General features: G+C 44.3%; 1 protein-coding gene across 2 annotated transcripts in view; it reads left to right on the top strand.

Moving 5' to 3' along the window:
* The first annotated feature begins 186 nt into the window (after window positions 1-186).
* Cpeb3 (cytoplasmic polyadenylation element binding protein 3) overlaps window positions 187-7,429 on the top strand; it is a 184,680-nt gene continuing 177,437 nt past the window's right edge. Inside the window, exon 1 of one of the 2 annotated variants that reach the window (XM_075973925.1) lies at window positions 187-340. The gene's annotated coding sequence lies outside the window, so the exon portion shown is untranslated. Of the gene's footprint in view, window positions 403-7,429 lie in introns of both variants that reach the window. The other variant, XM_075973926.1, reaches the window with a different exon arrangement.

Genomic DNA, 7,429 nt, shown 5'->3' with positions numbered 1-7,429 from the left:
ATCGCGGCCCGGGTTCCTGCCGGTCCGCCCGGGGTTCCGGTCCATGGACCGCCGGGGCACCGAGCTGCGGCCGGCGGGGGAGCTACCACTGTGAGGTAAGAGTCACCGCCTCCGTGCGCGCCGGGGTCACGACGCAGGGGCGGCTCGGAGCAGCCTGGGAGATGTAGTCCTAGGACCGTCCCCGCTAGAGGCTGCACAGCCCGCCGGGACCCCCGCCGCCGCGCCCGCCGCTGCCGGGCCGGCGCCCTCCCGTTTCCTTCCTCCAGGGGGAAAAAAATGTCCTTCGGGCCGCTGTCCGGGAAGCGGCAGCATGTGGCGCTCCGCTGTCAGTAGCAACAAGGTCAGCACCCCTTCTCCGCGTCTTGCCCCCTCAGCTCTCGCGCTCAGGTGGGACGGAGCCAGGTGAGGGGAGGTGGCTTGGAGGGCCAGTTTCTGGGCCGGGTCCTGCACGCCCGGCCGCGGCCGGAGGTCGGGCGCTCGGGTCAGCTTCGGCCGCGTCAGAGCCCATCTTCGGGGAGGGACCGGGTGACTTAGTGCGGGGCTGCTCCGGAGGGGCGGGTGGGTACCCCGACCGTTCTCACCGGTGCTTGCGTGTGTGTGTGTGTGTGTGTGTGTGTGTGTGTGTGTGTGTGTGTGTGTGTGTGTACACGTGGGGGTGGGACGAGAGGAACACGGTGCGTGCGCGTGTGTGTGTGTTCTCATCGGTGCCTCTGTGTGTGTGTGTGTGTGTATGTGTATATGTGTATATGTATGTATGTATGTGTGTGTGTGTCTGTGGACGCTGTCTGCCCGTCCAGGAGGAACCTTCTCTGAGGTGCTGTTTTCCAGGGCTTGTCCGGCAGCCCCCCAAAAGGAACGCGTTGGTGAATAAACAGCCCTTGCTTGCTCAGCTGCGGGTTGTCAAGGATGTTTGTTTCTTTCTGCAGCTGGTCACCGTTAACCATTTCTAGTCTCCTTGACACTTCTAAGCAGGTGGATCCGGGATGAGGGATCAGAAAGGGAGAAGTCACAAATCATTCCTCTGTCTTCTCTGACGCCGAAGGGATAGCTTTGAGGGAGGAAAGAGCTGTTGTTGACTTAAACAAATGCGTAGTTTGGACGACCTGTGGCGTTATTTTGTGCTGTGATTGGCGGCGGCACGGTTGGTAGTTTTCCATTGGTTATGCTTACATTTTGATACAAATTTTTGTTGTATCTTTAAGTGAATATGTGGAATTTTTGAACCTGGAATCAGGCCTGTAAATCCCAGACTTGGGAAACTGAGACAGAAGGATTACCTGGAGTTCTAAATTGCCTGGTCTGTATAGTGAATTCCAGAGAAGCCAGGATTGTTTTTAAAAAATAAGCAAGTTTCCAGCAATCCTATGATCCCAGCACTAGAGAAGTGGAGGCAGGAGGATCCGGAGTTTAATGATGCCCTCTATTACCTTTGAGTTCGTCTGTCTCAAAAGAACAAACAAAAAACTGTGTACGAATGCCTGGCAGGCAGATCTGAGAGGCTCTTCACAAGTTCAAAATCAGCCTGGATTACAGAGCAAGCGAGCGAGCGAGCGAGAGAGAGAGAGAGAGAGAGAGAGAGAGAGAAATAACCATCACACCCACCATTGTTGGCTTTAGTTTTTCATTGGCAGGGACTGTCTATATATCTGCAGCACAAGGATGACTCAACTTCCAGACTCTCCCGTCTAGGCCTCCCTAGTATTGGAATTACAATCTTGGCCCACCACACCCAAACCCAATGAGTTTTCAAAATTCTTGTTTAATGTAGAATTTTACAATCAGCTCTTATCTATTTAAATCTAGTTTTGCTCTCTAAATAGATTTGTACCACTGTTTACCTGGCTGGGATGGATAAATAAATAAATAAATAAATAAATAAATAAATAAATAAAACACAGAAATTTATTTGGCCTCCAATTTCCGAAATATGCATTTTTATTTTTATTTAGTTATTTTGGGACGCGGTCTCACCGCGCAGCCCTGCCTGCTAGCTTTGAATTCATCACGTAGACTAAACCAGCCTTGAACTCACAGAAATTGGCCTGCCTCTCTCTCCTGGGATTAAAGGCTGTACCAGCACACGAGGCTATTTTTATTAATTTTTTTGTGTAGGTACGTGTGTGTAGAGGACTGAGGTCGACTTTGGGTGGCTTCCTCTATTCTTCACCTTATTAGTTTTGAGACCAGTCTCTCGATGAACCCAGAGTTTGTTGGTGACCGAAACTAGCTGGCCAGTGAGCTCCAGGATCTACCTAACCTTGTGTGTCATTATGTTTGTATCCTGTCACATCCCCCCCCCCTTTCCTGTCAGGATTGCAGATTCCACAGGCACACCTGGCTTTTATGTGGGCAGCAGGGTCTAAACTCAGGCTTTTAGACATGGAAAATGAGTACTTTACATATAGAGCCCCTAGAAACATGGCTTTATGAAATATTTTAGGATATTATAATTAATATCCCTTCTCACAGAAAGAAAAATAGGCCTGCCCTTGAAAGGAAAATGAGTAGTTTAATCAGGGCATCTAATATTTAACGTTATTTCTTGCTTCATGTACTATACCAGCCTACCTCTATTGTGTGTTTCTCTTTTAAGCCACGTTGGATGTAGATTAAAACAAGCTGAGCGGTGGTGGCACACGCCTTTAATCCCAGCACGTGGGAGGCAGAGGCAGGAGGATCTCTCTGAGTTTGAGGCCATTTTGTCTCCAGGACAGCTAGGGTTGTTACAGAGGAACCCTGTCTCGAACCCCCCCCCCACGCCCAAATCATAGACTAACACAAAATTTATTTAGCTCTATGATTTATACTAAAGAGAATTCTCATTTCTTGTTAGGATTTGTTGTTGTTATTTTGTCTGTTTGATTGAGGGTCTTATAGACCAGAGTCTGGCCTTGAACATAAGCTAAGGGTAATATTGATCCTGATTTTCCCACATCTCCCAAAAGTTAGGTCACGAGCTACCATGACCAGTTTTTCTCTTGTTGGTTTGTTTCCTTCTTCTTTTTTAATTAAAAGAATTGATTTATTTTTCATGTGTGCGAGCATTTTGCCTACATGTATATTTGTACACTACATGCACACAGTACCCACAAAAGCCAGAAAAGGGCATCAAATCTCCTGTGCTGGGGTCACAGGTAGTTGTAAGCTACCATGTGTGTAGCACAAATTCTAATTGGTCTTAATAATAAAAACCTGGAGTCAGATATAAGGGTTAATGCTGAGAGCATGGGACTTTTAATCCCAGGGTCATGGGTTTAAACCCCACATTGAGCACCAGACGTAGCATAAATTCTAATTGGTCTTTATAATAAAAAACCCAGAGTCAGATATAAGGGTAAATGTTGAAAGATCAGAGAAGCAGAGCAGCCAGCCACTAGCTCTTACCACTACCTCAGCCTGAAAGGGCGATCCTGTCTCCAAGAATCCTCAGACTGAATGCTCTCTCTACCAGACCTCAGACTGCATCTGTCCGTACAAATCCCAGACTGCATGTGCTGAGCTCCTGTCTCCTGCTTTATAATCCTCTCTCTGCTCAGCCATATCCTTTCCGTCTCCATCTCCCTAGTGCTGGGATTAAAGATGTGTGCCGCCACTGCCTGGCCTCTATGGCTAACCAGTGGCTAGCTCCACACTTGGATCTTCAGGCAGGCTGTATTTGTTCAATCACAAACAAAATATCACCACACATGTGGGTGATGGGAATCAAGCCTGGGTCTTTTAGATGAGCAGCTAGCTGTCTAAACAGCTGAGCCATCTCTCCAGCTTCTGTTGGTTTGCCACCGCCCCCCTTTTAAGATAAGATCTTGCTGTATAGCCCTGGTTGGCATGTAACTCACTAGGTAGGACAGGTATGTTTCCATCTTGTTGAAACCCTCTTGCCTCCTTACTTACTATTGGGATTATAGGTGTGGTTTACCTTTCTTTCTTTCCTTCCTTCCTTCTTTCTTTCTTTCTTTTTTTTCGAGACAGGGTTTCTCTGTGGCTTTGGTTCCTGTCCTGGAACTAGCTCTGTAGACCAGGCTGGTCTCAAACTCACAGAGATCCGCCTGCCTCTGCCTCCCGAGTGCTGGGATTAATCTTTTCTTTTTTTTAAGATTGTCTTTTACCCTGTAATTTGGTCTGACTACGTAGCCCGCAATGCCCTTTGACTGGTGGCTATCTATCCTCTCGCCACAGACTTCCAAATACCAAGATCTTCAGGGGTGATCCATCTTATCCTACTTTAGAATTTGAATTTTACCCTAAACTGGAAATATGGTATAGTTATAGTGATAACAAGTCCCATTTACATTAGCCTTACTATTTCAAAACTGGATTTTATATTTATAAATATAGTTATTAATTAAATTTGTACATTTATTTTACATCCTGACCATAGTTTCCCCTCCCTCCTCCCCTCCCATCCCCTCCCCCCTTACATTTATATTTTTATGAAACGTCAATTTCCTGTATGTTTAAAAAACCCTTACTAGTAGAGGACAAATTCTGTTTTGGGGATTGTAGGTATACACCAATAATAAGGTATTTGTTTAACATGCCCAAGGCCCAGGAATTTGCTCCTTAGCAACATTAAGAGAAAGAGAAAAGAAATGATACCCACTGTGAGAGACAGGAGCTCAGTAGATAATAGGGCATGCACTAAGCTTGTTGAATCCTCTGAACCCGCACGGGAGAAGGAGAGAACCGATGTCTGCAGATTCTTCTCTGACTTCCACACTTGAGCTGTGGAAGACATGCAGCCCCTCTCTCCGATTAATAAATGTGTCTAGGTTCTCTACATACTGAATTTCAGTATTATCTGTCAACTTTGTTTTCTATGGCCCTCAGTTTTCTCAGTATAACTCAAGATATTTGGAACTACAATTTACTCTTTGATTTTGAAGGAAAAAGGTCGTATTTTGTTAGAAACTTGAGCTAGGCATAGTAGCACACTCCTGTAATCTTAGCACTAGGGATGCAGAAACAGGAGAATTATCATGAATTCAGCCGGGCAGTGGTGGCGCACGCCTTTAATCCCAGCACTCGGGAGGCAGAGGCAGGTGGATCTCTGTGAGTTCGAGGCCAGCCTGGTCTACAAGAGCTAGTGCCAGGACAGGCTCCAAAGCTGCAGAGAAACCCTGTCTCGAAAAACCAAAAAAAAAAAAAAAAAAAAGAATTATCATGAATTCAAAGTCGTCTTGGCTACATAATGAGAGCAAGAGTAGATCCATCAGGCCTGTACTGTAAGATACTGTCTCAGAAACCTACAGGGCGAAGCTGGTAGAATGCTCTCCTGGCACGAACTAAGCCATACGTTTGATCCTTAGCATCACTTAAAAACAGATGATGCATGCTTGTCTTCCCAGTGCTCCTCTCAGCAGATAGTCAGGAGGGTCAGAAATAAAGGGTCATCCTCAGTCACTTAGGGAAGTTCAAGGCCTTGGTGGTGTGAGAACCTGTCTCCAAAAAATAGTTAGAAACTTGTCTAAGCACACGTTGACCCTGACTACCTGTGTTGGATGCCTGGGACCAACATAGTGAACAGAAAGTTCTCTTTAACATTGTCCTCTGACCACCGCAAACACTGTCATATGTGTGCTGGCCTACCATCAGAAACAATGTACATGTATTTCATACATAGCTAAATTTGTGGTGGGTGGTTGTCAGTCAAAGGAGTAACTGAAATGACTGTAGACATTTTTTTGCCCTGTTGCTATAGTTTTATTAGAAATTAATTTACTAAAAATATAAAAAGATTTTCCCTGCCTTGGGATAAGAATAAGAATTGACTCTGGGAAGTGGTGGCGCACCCTTTTAATCCCAGCACCAGGGAAGCTGAGACAGATGTCTGTGAGTTCCAGGACAACCATGGATACACAGAGAAACCCTGTCTCAAAAAAAAAAAAAAAAAAACAAACTATGGGGCTGGAGAGATGGCTCAGAGGTTAAGAGCATTGCCTGCTCTTCCAAAGGTCCTGAGTTCAATTCCCAGCAACCACATGGTGGCTCACAACCATCTGTAATGGGGTCTGGTGCCCTCTTCTGGCCTGCAGACATACACACAGACAGAACATTGTATACATAATTAATAAATAAATATTTAAAAAAAAAACAAACTAAACAAACAAAAAACCAAAAAAAAAAAAGAAAGAAAGAAAAGAAAAGACAAGAAAAAGAAAGAAATACTTGGTTAGGAACTATTCTAAATATATCCAGGAATTTAAAATAATCTGATTTAATATTCTTCTATCACACTTGTTTTGAACTGTCTGCCAAAAGATGTTTTTCAGAGAAACAGTATAACATTTTAAAGTGCCCTCCAAAGAACTGTCAATTAATTGCCAAGTTTGGTGGTAAACTGTGGGTCAAACCCTTATTCCAGTCTATGGAAAGTTCTTTGTTAATTCCTTTAGCAGATGTGCCCAGAGAATTCATAATGTAAATGGGTACTATAATAGCAAATTAAACTGTAATTACCCTTTAGGAGGCCTGAAAATGTTTATGCTTAGCAAATGAAAAGGTACTCACACATGAAATGCCAGACAATGATAATGTGGTAGTGTATAGAAAAGTCACTTGAACAGCATAGAAATACGAAGGAACTCAAGTTTGTAGAAGACCCATGTGGGCTGCCGTAAATATCATGGAATGGGATATGGCTCTACCTTATGTAAACCAAGAGGCCGAGAAGATCTTGAGTCTGGATTTGGTCTCTGTTACATAACTGGGGAATATGTTTGTCTGATGATGTATGAAATAATGAAAAGGACTTGAATTAATTCAGCAGTGGGAATACACTGAGAAGCAAAGCCGAGTACAGTCTGCCTTTGTGAAGTTTACTGATTGGTGGGAGAATCACAATAAATGTTAACTTGGGATTGTGTCCTTACAAGGAATTATAATTAAGGGTTTGACAGGGAGGCCAGGGCAAGCTTTCCTGAGGAACTGCAGGAAAAGGCTTTGATAAATAAAAGACATTGAAACAAAGGGAGATATCAGAATGACTTTGATCCCAGTCTTCAAGTGACTGGTAATGAAGAGCTCCATAGGCCAGTGTTAGGTTGCCCTTAGGAGAGATGGACACCGGTGTGGGGTAGGATAGGTCTGATATGAGAAAGAGACTCATTGTGTAGGAAATGGGCTTAGCTTATAGTTCGGGGTTTGTCCTGGAAATTCTCATTAGTGTCCTAACTAGCTGTCCTGAACTGTCTCTCTTTTTATACAGGATCTCCTTATGTGGGATAATCTTGATCCTCTTGCTTCAGCCTCCCAACTACAAGCAAGTGCTACCTTGTCTGACTTGCTTCTCCTGAACTGTCTCACCCCTCCTTCCTTTCTTCCTTTCTCTTTCTTCCTTTCTCTTTCTTTCTTTCTTTCTTTCTTTCTTTCTTTCTTTGTTTTGTTTTGTTTTTGTTTTTTGAGACAGTTTTACTGTGTAGCTCTGGCTGTC

Source organism: Microtus pennsylvanicus, chromosome 5 (genome assembly GCF_037038515.1).
Source record: "Microtus pennsylvanicus isolate mMicPen1 chromosome 5, mMicPen1.hap1, whole genome shotgun sequence".
In the NCBI taxonomy this organism is placed as follows: Eukaryota; Metazoa; Chordata; class Mammalia; order Rodentia; family Cricetidae; genus Microtus; species Microtus pennsylvanicus.
The sequence above is the reverse complement of the archived record's forward strand: the minus strand, read 5'-3'. Positions and strand labels throughout refer to the sequence as shown.